Below are 13,783 nucleotides of genomic sequence, written 5' to 3'. Positions count from 1 at the left end.
CTGCCACGTCATCGATCCGTGTGCGCAGCTATGCCGGCGGTCTTGCCGTCAGCATATATTTATTTAGTTTTATTTTTAATTTTGCTTTATACTATCTATGGCAAAGGTATGCCTACGGCATAGCCGTCGGCATAGGCCGCTCTGCCACGTCATCGATCCATGTGCCATGCCACGTCATCGATCCATGGGACTACATCTCCGTGGGTGCACAGATATGCCAACGGCCTTGCCGTCGGCATACATTTATTTTATTTATTTTTTTATTTTTACTTTATTTTGTTATTTTTACTTTATTTTAAAAAAAATTCCATAAGATAATTATGCCTTATCTAAAAAAACGTACCCCGATGGTATATCGATTGCCCCCCGTTACGAACGTCGCTATCGCCGTGTCATGGAGGGGGGAAACTGTCGACACGGAGGGAATTCTGGTTGGTGGGGGGATTCGGGGTGTAGCTATGTCACCGAAACATTGCATGGGTCCCGATGCATATGTGAAAGTGTTCAGCCATGCGTAGACGCTCGTCTTGGGGCTCCGCGGTGTGCCCCCCTACACGCAAGGCAGTGCCGCCGTCACTTGGAGGGGCCAAACCCCAGAGACGCGTGCCGCCTTTTCGGACATGCCACCACACCACCCCGCATGTATGGGGGCCCGGTGCGACGCTCGGGTGGCATTGCTACCCCCCCCCAGGCCCCCGTCCCGCCTAACCCTGTAGCGTTTGACCACGGGATCTAGCCCTTTGACTTTGCACGGACGGGCTTTGAGCAGTGGACCTATCAACCCAGTTGTGGTAGGTCAGCCCATAGGAACACTTTGGAGCAACATCCGAGCCAGACCCAAAGCAAGATCCCCTCCATGTAGACCCGACGCGTCTGTTTCCCCCCTCCAGGTGCCGGCGGCGGCGCCGTCCGTGAGGGGGGGCACACCCCGGAGACGCGTGCCGGGCGTTTGCACCCGCCACAACACTTCCAGACTTGTGAGAGGCCGCCTACGCAAGATTTGGCGGCATGCTAGCCCCCGGAGGCCGCCGGCCACAGTCGTAGACACGCGAAGAGCAATCCGCATAGAGGGAATTGTTCAGATACTACTCCATCACGAACAATTATGAAAAATTACCATCAGTCCTACAGCACATGTGCCCGCGTCGTGTAAAAAACTCATGATTTTATCGCGCTCCGAGTATTTAATAATATTCACGCCGCATCGTTACCGCAGAACGTCTACTACCGTGTCATCGCCGTTCGTGAGGGGGGCACCCCCCGGAGACGCGTGCCGCCTCTTCGGACATGCCACCACACCACCCCGCATGTATGGGGGCCCGGTGCGACGCTCGGGTGGCATTGCTACCCCCCAGGGCCCCCGTCCCGCCTAACCCTGTAGCGTTTGACCACGGGATCTAGCCCTTTGACTTTGCACGGACGGGCTTTGAGCAGTGGACCTATCCACCCGGTTGTGGTAGGTCAGCCCATAGGAACACTTTGGAGCAACATCCGGGCCAGACCCACAGCAAGATCCCCTCCGTGTAGACCCGACGCGTCCGTTTCCCCCCTCCAGGTGCCGGCGGCGGCGCCGTCCGTGAGGGGGGCACACCCCGGAGACGCGTGCCGGGCGTTTGCACCCGCCACAACACTTCCAGACTTGTGAGAGGCCGCCTACGCAAGATTTGGCGGCATGCTAGCCCCCGGAGGCCGCCGGCCACAGTCGTAGACACGCGAAGAGCAATCCGCATAGAGGGAATTGTTCAGATACTACTCCATCACGAACAATTATGAAAAATTACCATCAGTCCTACAGCACATGTGCCCGCGTCGTGTAAAAAACTCATGATTTTATCGCGCTCCGAGTATTTAATAATATTCACGCCGCATCGTTACCGCAGAACGTCTACTACCGTGTCATCGCCGTTCGTGAGGGGGGCACCCCCCGGAGACGCGTGCCGCCTCTTCGGACATGCCACCACACCACCCCGCATGTATGGGGGCCCGGTGCGACGCTCGGGTGGCATTGCTACCCCCCAGGGCCCCCGTCCCGCCTAACCCTGTAGCGTTTGACCACGGGATCTAGCCCTTTGACTTTGCACGGACGGGCTTTGAGCAGTGGACCTATCCACCCGGTTGTGGTAGGTCAGCCCATAGGAACACTTTGGAGCAACATCCGGGCCAGACCCACAGCAAGATCCCCTCCGTGTAGACCCGACGCGTCCGTTTCCCCCCTCCAGGTGCCGGCGGCGGCGCCGTCCGTGAGGGGGGCACACCCCGGAGACGCGTGCCGGGCGTTTGCACCCGCCACAACACTTCCAGACTTGTGAGAGGCCGCCTACGCAAGATTTGGCGGCATGCTAGCCCCCGGAGGCCGCCGGCCACAGTCGTAGACACGCGAAGAGCAATCCGCATAGAGGGAATTGTTCAGATACTACTCCATCACGAACAATTATGAAAAATTACCATCAGTCCTACAGCACATGTGCCCGCGTCGTGTAAAAAACTCATGATTTTATCGCGCTCCGAGTATTTAATAATATTCACGCCGCATCGTTACCGCAGAACGTCTACTACCGTGTCATCGCCGTTCGTGAGGGGGGGCACCCCCCGGAGACGCGTGCCGCCTCTTCGGACATGCCACCACACCACCCCGCATGTATGGGGGCCCGGTGCGACGCTCGGGTGGCATTGCTACCCCCCAGGGCCCCCGTCCCGCCTAACCCTGTAGCGTTTGACCACGGGATCTAGCCCTTTGACTTTGCACGGACGGGCTTTGAGCAGTGGACCTATCCACCCGGTTGTGTTAGGTCAGCCCATAGGAATACTTTGGAGCAACATCCGGGCCAGACCCACAGCAAGATCCACTCCGTGTAGACCCGACGCGTCCGTTTCCCCCCTCCAGGTGCCGGCGGCGGCGCCGTCCGTGAGGGGGGCACACCCGGGAGACGCGTGCCGGGCGTTTGCACCCGCCACAACACTTCCAGACTTGTGAGAGGCCGCCTACGCAAGATTTGGCGGCATGCTAGCCCCCGGAGGCCGCCGGCCACAGTCGTAGACACGCGAAGAGCAATCCGCATAGAGGGAATTGTTCAGATACTACTCCATCACGAACAATTATGAAAAAATGCCATCAGTCCTACAGCACATGTGCCCGCGTCGTGTAAAAAACTCATGATTTTATCGCGCTCCGAGTATTTAATAATATTCACGCCGCATCGTTACCGCAGAACGTCTACTACCGTGTCATCGCCGTTCGTGAGGGGGGGCACACCCCGGAGACGCGTGCCGCCTCTTCGGACATGCCACCACACCACCCCGCATGTATGGGGGCCCGGTGCGACGCTCAGGTGGCATTGCTACCCCCAGGGCCCCCGTCCCGCCTAACCCTGTAGCGTTTGACAACGGGATCTAGCCCTTTGACTTTGCACACCCCGGAGACGCGTGCCGGGCGTTTGCACCCGCCACAACACTTCCAGACTTGTGAGAGGCCGCCTAGGCAAGATTTGGCGGCATGCTAGCCCCCGGAGGCTGCCGGCCACAGTCGTAGACACGCGAAGAGCAATCCGCATAGAGGGAATTGTTCACATACTACTCCATCCCGAACAATTATGAAAAATTACCATCAGTCCTACAGCACATGTGCCCGCGTCGTATAAAAAACTCATGATTTTATCGCGCTTCGAGTATTTAATAATATTCACGCCGCATCGTTACCGCAGAACGTCTACTACCGTGGCATCGCCGTTCGTGAGGGGGGGCACACCCCGGAGACGCGTGCCGCCTCTTCGGACATGCCACCACACCACCCCGCATGTATGGGGGCCCGGTGCGACGCTCGGGTGGCATTGCTACCCCCCAGGGCCCCGTCCCGCCTAACCCTGTAGCGTTTGACCACGGGATCTAGCCCTTTGACTTTGCACGGACGGGCTTTGAGCAGTGGACCTATCCACCCGGTTGTGGTAGGTCAGCCCATAGGAACACTTTGGAGCAACATCCGGGCCAGGCCCACAGCAAGATCCACTCCCTGTAGACCCGATGCGTCCGTTTCCCCCCTCCAGGTGCCCGCGGCGGCGCCGTCCGTGAGGGGGGCACACCCGGAGACGCGTGCCGGGCGTTTGCACCCGCCACAACACTTCCAGACTTGTGAGAGGCCGCCTACGCAAGATTTGGCGGCATGCTAGCCCCCGGAGGCCGCCGGCCACAGTCGTAGACACGCGAAGAGCAATCCGCATAGAGGGAATTGTTCAGATACTACTCCATCACGAACAATTATGAAAAATTACCATCAGTCCTACAGCACATGTGCCCGCGTCGTGTAAAAAACTCATGATTTTATCGCGCTCCGAGTATTTAATAATATTCACGCCGCATCGTTACCGCAGAACGTCTACTACCGTGTCATCGCCGTTCGTGAGGGGGGGCACCCCCCGGAGACGCGTGCCGCCTCTTCGGACATGCCACCACACCACCCCGCATGTATGGGGGCCCGGTGCGACGCTCGGGTGGCATTGCTACCCCCCCAGGGCCCCCGTCCCGCCTAACCCTGTAGCGTTTGACCACGGGATCTAGCCCTTTGACTTTTCACGGACGGGCTTTGAGCAGTGGACCTATCCACCCGGTTGTGGTAGGTCAGCCCATAGGAACACTTTGGAGCAACATCCGGGCCAGACCCACAGCAAGATCCCCTCCGTGTAGACCCGACGCGTCCGTTTCCCCCCTCCAGGTGCCGGCGGCGGCGCCGTCCGTGAGGGGGGGCACACCCCGGAGACGCGTGCCGGGCGTTTGCACCCGCCACAACACTTCCAGACTTGTGAGAGGCCGCCTACGCAAGATTTGGCGGCATGCTAGCCCCCGGAGGCCGCCGGCCACAGTCGTAGACACGCGAAGAGCAATCCGCATAGAGGGAATTGTTCAGATACTACTCCATCACGAACAATTATGAAAAATTACCATCAGTCCTACAGCACATGTGCCCGCGTCGTGTAAAAAACTCATGATTTTATCGCGCTCCGAGTATTTAATAATATTCACGCCGCATCGTTACCGCAGAACGTCTACTACCGTGTCATCGCCGTTCGTGAGGGGGGCACCCCCGGAGACGCGTGCCGCCTCTTCGGACATGCCACCACACCACCCCGCATGTATGGGGGCCCGGTGCGACGCTCGGGTGGCATTGCGACCCCCCAGGGCCCCCGTCCCGCCTAACCCTGTAGCGTTTGACCACGGGATCTAGCCCTTTGACTTTGCACGGACGGGCTTTGAGCAGTGGACCTATCCACCCGGTTGTGGCAGGTCAGCCCATAGGAACACTTTGGAGCAACATCCGGGCCAGACCCACAGCAAGATCCCCTCCGTGTAGACCCGACGCGTCCGTTTCCCCCCTCCAGGTGCCGGCGGCGGCGCCGTCCGTGAGGGGGGGGCACACCCCGGAGACGCGTGCCGGGCGTTTGCACCCGCCACAACACTTCCAGACTTGTGAGAGGCCGCCTACGCAAGATTTGGCGGCATGCTAGCCCCCGGAGGCCGCCGGCCACAGTCGTAGACACGCGAAGAGCAATCCGCATAGAGGGAATTGTTCAGATACTACTCCATCACGAACAATTATGAAAAATTACCATCAGTCCTACAGCACATGTGCCCGCGTCGTGTAAAAAACTCATGATTTTATCGCGCTCCGAGTATTTAATAATATTCACGCCGCATCGTTACCGCAGAACGTCTACTACCGTGTCATCGCCGTTCGTGAGGGGGGGCACCCCCGGAGACGCGTGCCGCCTCTTCGGACATGCCACCACACCACCCCGCATGTATGGGGGCCCGGTGCGACGCTCGGGTGGCATTGCTACCCCCCAGGGCCCCCGTCCCGCCTAACCCTGTAGCGTTTGACCACGGGATCTAGCCCTTTGACTTTGCACGGACGGGCTTTGAGCAGTGGACCTATCCACCCGGTTGTGGCAGGTCAGCCCATAGGAACACTTTGGAGCAACATCCGGGCCAGACCCACAGCAAGATCCCCTCCGTGTAGACCCGACGCGTCCGTTTCCCCCCTCCAGGTGCCGGCGGCGGCGCCGTCCGTGAGGGGGGCACACCCCGGAGACGCGTGCCGGGCGTTTGCACCCGCCACAACACTTCCAGACTTGTGAGAGGCCGCCTTCGCAAGATTTGGCGGCATGCTAGCCCCCGTAGGCCGCCGGCCACACTCGTAGACACGCGAAGAGCAATCCGCATAGAGGGAATTGTTCAGATACTACTCCATCACGAACAATTATGAAAAATTACCATCAGTCCTACAGCACATGTGCCCGCGTCGTGTAAAAAACTCATGATTTTATCGCGCTCCGAGTATTTAATAATATTCACGCCGCATCATTACCGCAGAACGTCTACTACCGTGTCATCGCCGTTCGTGAGGGGGGGCACACCCCGGAGACGCGTGCCGCCTCTTCGGACATGCCACCACACCACCCCGCATGTATGGGGGCCCGGTGCGACGCTCGGGTGGCATTGCTACCCCCCCCCAAGGCCCCCGTCCCGCCTAACCCTGTAGCGTTTGACCACGAGATCTAGCCCTTTGACTTTGCACACCCCGGAGACGCGTGCCGGGCGTTTGCACCCGCCACAACACTTCCAGACTTGTGAGAGGCCGCCTACGCAAGATTTGGCGGCATGCTAGCCCCCGGAGTCTGCCAGCCACAGTCGTAGACACGCGAAGAGCAATCCGCATAGAGGGAATTGTTCAGATACTACTCCATCATGAAAAATTATGAAAAATTACCATCAGTCCTACAGCACATGTGCCCGCGTCGTGTAAAAAACTCATGATTTTATCGCGCTCCGAGTATTTAATAATATTCACGCCGCATCGTTACCGCAGAACGTCTACTACCGTGTCATCGCCGTTCGTGAGGGGGGGCACACCCCGGAGACGCGTGCCGCCTCTTCGGACATGCCACCACACCACCCCGCATGTATGGGGGCCCGGTGCGACGCTCGGGTGGCATTGCTACCCCCCAGGGCCCCCGTCCCGCCTAACCCTGTAGCGTTTGACCACGGGATCTAGCCCTTTGACTTTGCACGGACGGGCTTTGAGCAGTGGACCTATCCACCCGGTTGTGTTAGGTCAGCCCATAGGAATACTTTGGAGCAACATCCGGGCCAGACCCACAGCAAGATCCACTCCGTGTAGACCCGACGAGTCCGTTTCCCCCCTCCAGGTGCCGGCGGCGGCGCCGTCCGTGAGGGGGGCACACCCCGGAGACGCGTGCCGGGCATTTGCACCCGCCACAACACTTCCAGACTTGTGAGAGGCCGCCTACGCAAGATTTGGCGGCATGCTAGCCCCCGGAGGCCGCCGGCCATAGTCGTAGACACACGAAGAGCAATCCGCATAGAGGGAATTGTTCAGATACTACTCCATCACGAACAATTATGAAAAAATACCATCCGTCCTACAGCACATGTGCCCGCGTCGTGTAAAAAACTAATGATTTTATCGCGCTCCGAGTATTTAATAATATTCACGCCGCATCATTACCGCAGAACGTCTACTACCGTGTCATCGCCGTTCGTGAGGGGGGGCACACCCCGGAGACGCGTGCCGCCTCTTCAGACATGCCACCACACCACCCCGCATGTATGGGGGCCCGGTGCGACGCTCGGGTGGCATTGCTACCCCCCCCCCCAGGGCCCCCGTCCCGCCTAACCCTGTAGCGTTTGACCACGAGATCTAGCCCTTTGACTTTGCACACCCCGGAGACGCGTGCCGGGCGTTTGCACCCGCCACAACACTTCCAGACTTGTGAGAGGCCGCCTATGCAAGATTTGGCGGCATGCTAGCCCCCGGAGTCTGCCAGCCACAGTCGTAGACACACGAAGAGCAATCCGCATAGAGGGAATTGTTCAGATACTACTCCATCATGAACAATTATGAAAAATTACCATCAGTCCTACAGCACATGTGCCCGCGTCGTGTAAAAAAATCATGATTTTATCGCGCTCCGAGTATTTAATAATATTCACGCCGCATCGTTACCGCAGAACGTCTACTACCGTGTCATCGCCGTTCGTGAGGGGGGCACCCCCCGGAGACGCGTGCCGCCTCTTCGGACATGCCACAACACCACCCCGCATGTATGGGGCCCCAGTGCGACGCTCGGGTGGCATTGCTACCCCCCAGGGCGCCCGTCCCGCCTAACCCTGTAGCGTTTGACCACGGGATCTAGCCCTTTGACTTTGCACGGACGGGCTTTGAGCAGTGGACCTATCCACCCGGTTGTGGTAGGTCAGCCCATAGGAACACTTTGGAGCAACATCCGGGCCAGACCCACAGCAAGATCCCCTCCGTGTAGACCCGACGCGTCCGTTTCCCCCCTCCAGGTGCCGGCGGCGGCGCCGTCCGTGAGGGGGGCACACCCCGGAGACGCGTGCCGGGCGTTTGCACCCGCCACAACACTTCCAGACTTGTGAGAGGCCGCCTACGCAAGATTTGGCGGCATGCTAGCCCCCGGAGGCCGCCGGCCACAGTCGTAGACACGCGAAGAGCAATCCGCATAGAGGGAATTGTTCAGATACTACTCCATCACGAACAATTATGAAAAATTACCATCAGTCCTACAGCACATGTGCCCGCGTCGTGTAAAAAACTCATGATTTTATCGCGCTCCGAGTATTTAATAATATTCACGCCGCATCGTTACCGCAGAACGTCTACTACCGTGTCATCGCCGTTCGTGAGGGGGGGCACCCCCGGAGACGCGTGCCGCCTCTTCGGACATGCCACCACACCACCCCGCATGTATGGGGGCCCGGTGCGACGCTCGGGTGGCATTGCTACCCCCCAGGGCCCCCGTCCCGCCTAACCCTGTAGCGTTTGACCACGGGATCTAGCCCTTTGACTTTGCACGGACGGGCTTTGAGCAGTGGACCTATCCACCCGGTTGTGGTAGGTCAGCCCATAGGAACACTTTGGAGCAACATCCGGGCCAGACCCACAGCAAGATCCCCTCCGTGTAGACCCGACGCGTCCGTTTCCCCCCTCCAGGTGCCGGCGGCGGCGCCGTCCGTGAGGGGGGCACACCCCGGAGACGCGTGCCGGGCGTTTGCACCCGCCACAACACTTCCAGACTTGTGAGAGGCCGCCTACGCAAGATTTGGCGGCATGCTAGCCCCCGGAGGCCGCCGGCCACAGTCGTAGACACGCGAAGAGCAATCCGCATAGAGGGAATTGTTCAGATACTACTCCATCACGAACAATTATGAAAAATTACCATCAGTCCTACAGCACATGTGCCCGCGTCGTGTAAAAAACTCATGATTTTATCGCGCTCCGAGTATTTAATAATATTCACGCCGCATCGTTACCGCAGAACGTCTACTACCGTGTCATCGCCGTTCGTGAGGGGGGCACCCCCCGGAGACGCGTGCCGCCTCTTCGGACATGCCACCACACCACCCCGCATGTATGGGGGCCCGGTGCGACGCTCGGGTGGCATTGCTACCCCCAGGGCCCCCGTCCCGCCTAACCCTGTAGCGTTTGACCACGGGATCTAGCCCTTTGACTTTGCACGGACGGGCTTTGAGCAGTGGACCTATCCACCCGGTTGTGGTAGGTCAGCCCATAGGAACACTTTGGAGCAACATCCGGGCCAGACCCACAGCAAGATCCCCTCCGTGTAGACCAGACGCGTCCGTTTCCCCCCTCCAGGTGCCGGCGGCGGCGCCGTCCGTGAGGGGGGCACACCCCGGAGACGCGTGCCGGGCGTTTGCACCCGCCACAACACTTCCAGACTTGTGAGAGGCCGCCTACGCAAGATTTGGCGGCATGCTAGCCCCGGAGGCCGCCGGCCACAGTCGTAGACACGCGAAGAGCAATCCGCATAGAGGGAATTGTTCAGATACTACTCCATCACGAACAATTATGAAAAATTACCATCAGTCCTACAGCACATGTGCCCGCGTCGTGTAAAAAACTCATGATTTTATCGCGCTCCGAGTATTTAATAATATTCACGCCGCATCGTTACCGCAGAACGTCTACTACCGTGTCATCGCCGTTCGTGAGGGGGGGCACCCCCCGGAGACGCGTGCCGCCTCTTCGGACATGCCACCACACCACCCCGCATGTATGGGGGCCCGGTGCGACGCTCGGGTGGCATTGCTACCCCCCCCCAGGGCCCCCGTCCCGCCTAACCCTGTAGCGTTTGACCACGGGATCTAGCCCTTTGACTTTGCACGGACGGGCTTTGAGCAGTGGACCTATCCACCCGGTTGTGGTAGGTCAGCCCATAGGAACACTTTGGAGCAACATCCGAGCCAGACCCACAGCAAGATCCCCTCCGTGTAGACCCGACGCGTCCGTTTCCCCCTCCAGGTGCCGGGTACCGGGTCCCATACAGATGGTAAACTAAGAATCTAAAAATGTAATAATTGAATTGATTAAAAACTCCGGTATTCATCATTGAAAATGTACAATTGCTGTGAACCTTTTAGTGCTCGGGCACCGGGCCGGCTGCCCGGGCACGCCCGGTGCCCGAGCACTGAAAAGTTCACAGCAATTGTCCATTTTCTTCATATAAGTCTAATGCATACCGGAGCTTATAATGTATGGATTAGTGAACTATTTAAACAGGTCAAATTGCTTTTCCCTCGGCGAGGTGGGACTATTTTTTCAAAAAAAAGTAGTTGCCATCTATGCCGACGGCATAGCCGTTGGCATAGGCCTCCTATCTATGCCGACGGCCTGGCCGTCGGCATAGAGCCACCCTTATCCACTCGATGGCCCTTTCGCTGTCAGGTGGGACCACTCCTATGCCGACGGCCTGGCCGTCGGCATAGGGCCACCTTATCCTCGACACCCCGGCCCTCCTGCTGCACTCGTTTCTCTCCTCGCACCCCTGATCCAACTGCCTCTCCTCGACACCCAACCGCCGCCGCCACCCTCTCCGCGCCGTCGACGCCCCCCTAGCCTCTCGCCCCGCCACCGACCGCCGCCATCTCCACCCACCCGCGCCACACCACCGTCATCTCCGCCCTACCCGCCCCGTCTCCACCCCCACCCACCACCGCCGTTGTCTCCACCCACCCGCGCTGCGCTGCCATCGTCCCCCCCGCCCCCCCGCCGGAGTCCCCGGCCTGATCTCCGACCGCTGCTCCACCCCCTCCGCCGAAGCCCTCCCTAAAGGGGCCCCTGCCCCGACGCCCCCTTCTCCTGGCCTGGCTCCGACCGACCTCCTCCGCCACCGCGCCGACAACCGTCCGCCCGGCGCCGACCACCGTCTGCCAGGCCCCGCCCTTGCCTCGTCCCGGCCCCCTCCGACGTCGCCACCTCCCCCGCCCCTGCTGTCCTCCAGCCGCTCCGGTGCTGCTTCCCCTCGATGAGCTCCCCTCCTATCTATCCCTCGATGAGTCACTCGCCGGAGTTGTAGCTGATGCCGCTGTTGTGTTAGCTAGATAGACAAAATTAGTGTAGTGCAATTGTTTTGTATGTTTAGTGCAATTTTAGTAGATAGATAGAGAAATGTTAAAATTTGGATAGTTGAATGAAATGGATAGATAAGTAGATAAATTTCTAGGTACATCAATGTATGGATAGGTAGGTACATTTTAGTTTTGACCAAAAAATTAATCAATGCAGTAAAAATTTAATTTGAAGTATCATGATCATCTAAGTTTTTTACTTTATGTTTTGAATAATGTAGAATATATGCATTCTGTCCTACAATTTGAGATGTTGAAATGCTACATGAGATGCGAAGTTCCAAAAAATTTACTCGGTGGAATTTAAAGGGTTTGTGGCGTCGCATCTCTCGATATGATATGTAGATAGATGTTTGTGAAGTAGATAGATAGACAGATGTTAAAATTCGGATCATGGTTAGTGGTTAGTTCATCATGATGATATTGCAAAAAAAAATTGAAGACAAAATTTTGATTGACTCAGATGTGATGATCTAAGTTGTTCTTTCGGTGGATTTTGCAGGCTTTGTGGTGTCGCATTTCATCGGAGTGACCGTTGTCCGACGCGTTGGTCCCCCTGAGCATCCCTCTGCTATTCGACTACTTCCTCTACAGCCGAGGGTGAGCTACAAGTCCATCTCCTCCCTTTTTTCATATCACTAGATTTCATTCTCAAGTCACCTGGCGTAACCTAGGTCTCCCGTCCGAAAGGGTTGCATCGATAAATATGCATTCAATTGCATATTTATCACCGCAGCTCTTTCGGATTGTCCAGCGTTTTCCACGGACAGCCCGAGGATGTGTAGATTGATTATGTTCTCCATGTTCTACCCTGTTTCGAGACAGGATTTCGGCGGCGCCTCCCCATTGTTCTCCGGAGCACATTCTCTCGGCTATTTGCCGAGACGTGTATCTGGAGAACAGCGTGGAGGTGCTGCCGAAATTTTGTCTCGGAACGGGGTAGAATGGAGAACGTACTCAATCTACACATCCTCGGGTGGGATTAGGACCCATCTTTACCTATTAGAGCTGTAGGTGGATTCAACGTGGTAGAAACTGAAATTTTGATGTGATTAATTTAAGTGAATCCTTAATTATGTTGTGTGGCTTGCAAAAAAGCAGAGGATGGCAGATAATCAGTGGATGTACAGTGGTTTTATCCGTCGGAATTGAGTAACATCAGAGTGGATCGCGAAAACCGATGTGTATTTGAAGGAGATATTTTGTCGTCCAATGAGAATTATCCCACCATGCCCCTGTGCGAGATGTGCCAGACGTCACCGTAGAAATCAGACGGACATGAGTGAGCACCTTCGCACGCACGGATACATGCCAAACTTTGACATGCCGCCGATAAACATAGCCGAGCAGAACCATGGTAGAGAGGAGGTGATGCGACAACGCATCGATGGATATGAGGACGACGGGGTTAGGGACATGCTAGATGATGTCATTGTTGCAGAAACGGGAAATGCGACACCTTCAGAGAATGAACCGGAGGAGCCGGAGGCAACCGCAAAGGCCTTCTTGGAGGTCTTGGCCTCGTCGAAGAAACCTCTTTATGCGGGTGCGAAAATATCTCAGCTGGATGCCATCTCGCAACTGATTGTAGTCAAGGCTGAGTACGGCTGTAGCCAGAAATGCTTCGAAGCATTCTTGGGAGTATGGGCTAACAGCCTCCCTGAGGGTCATGAACTGTCGAAAAGCATGTACAATACAAAGAAAATCATGAAGGCACTCTCTATGGATTATGAGAAAATAGATGTTTGCCCGAAGAATTGCCTTTTGTTTAGGCACGAGTATGCGGATGACAAGTACTGTAGGCAGTGCGGTTCGTCTCGGTACATTGTGGTGGTCGGTGAGGATGGTGAGAAAAAGCAGCTAACCATCCCCATTAAGGTCCTTTGGTATCTTGATTTTATAAAAAGACTGCAGCGCCTTTTCATCACGGAGTCTGCCAAAATGATGAAGTGGCACAAGGAATGTATAAGGTACAATCCAAAAAAAATCGTACATCCATCGGAAGGGGAAGCATGGAAGTCGTTCAATGAAGAATACCCCGAGGAAGCGGCCGAGGCTGGGAATGTCAGAATAGCCATATCAGGTGATGGGTTGAATCCATATGGTATGTCGTTCAATCCATACAGCTGCTGGCCCGTGTTTGTAATTCCGCTCAATCTTCCTCCCGGTGCCCTAATGCAATGCAAGACCATGTTCTTGTCGCTCATCATTCCGGGGCCTGATTATCCGGGGAAGCAATTGGGTGTGTTTATGCAGCCGCTGGTGGATGCTTTGCACCATTCTTGGTACTTTCCGACGTTGACATACGACCGGGATCTATAGAGAA

The sequence above is a fragment of the Triticum aestivum genome, chromosome 1D (assembly GCF_018294505.1).
Source record: "Triticum aestivum cultivar Chinese Spring chromosome 1D, IWGSC CS RefSeq v2.1, whole genome shotgun sequence".
In the NCBI taxonomy this organism is placed as follows: Eukaryota; Viridiplantae; Streptophyta; class Magnoliopsida; order Poales; family Poaceae; genus Triticum; species Triticum aestivum.
Note: the sequence above shows the minus strand (reverse complement) of the source record.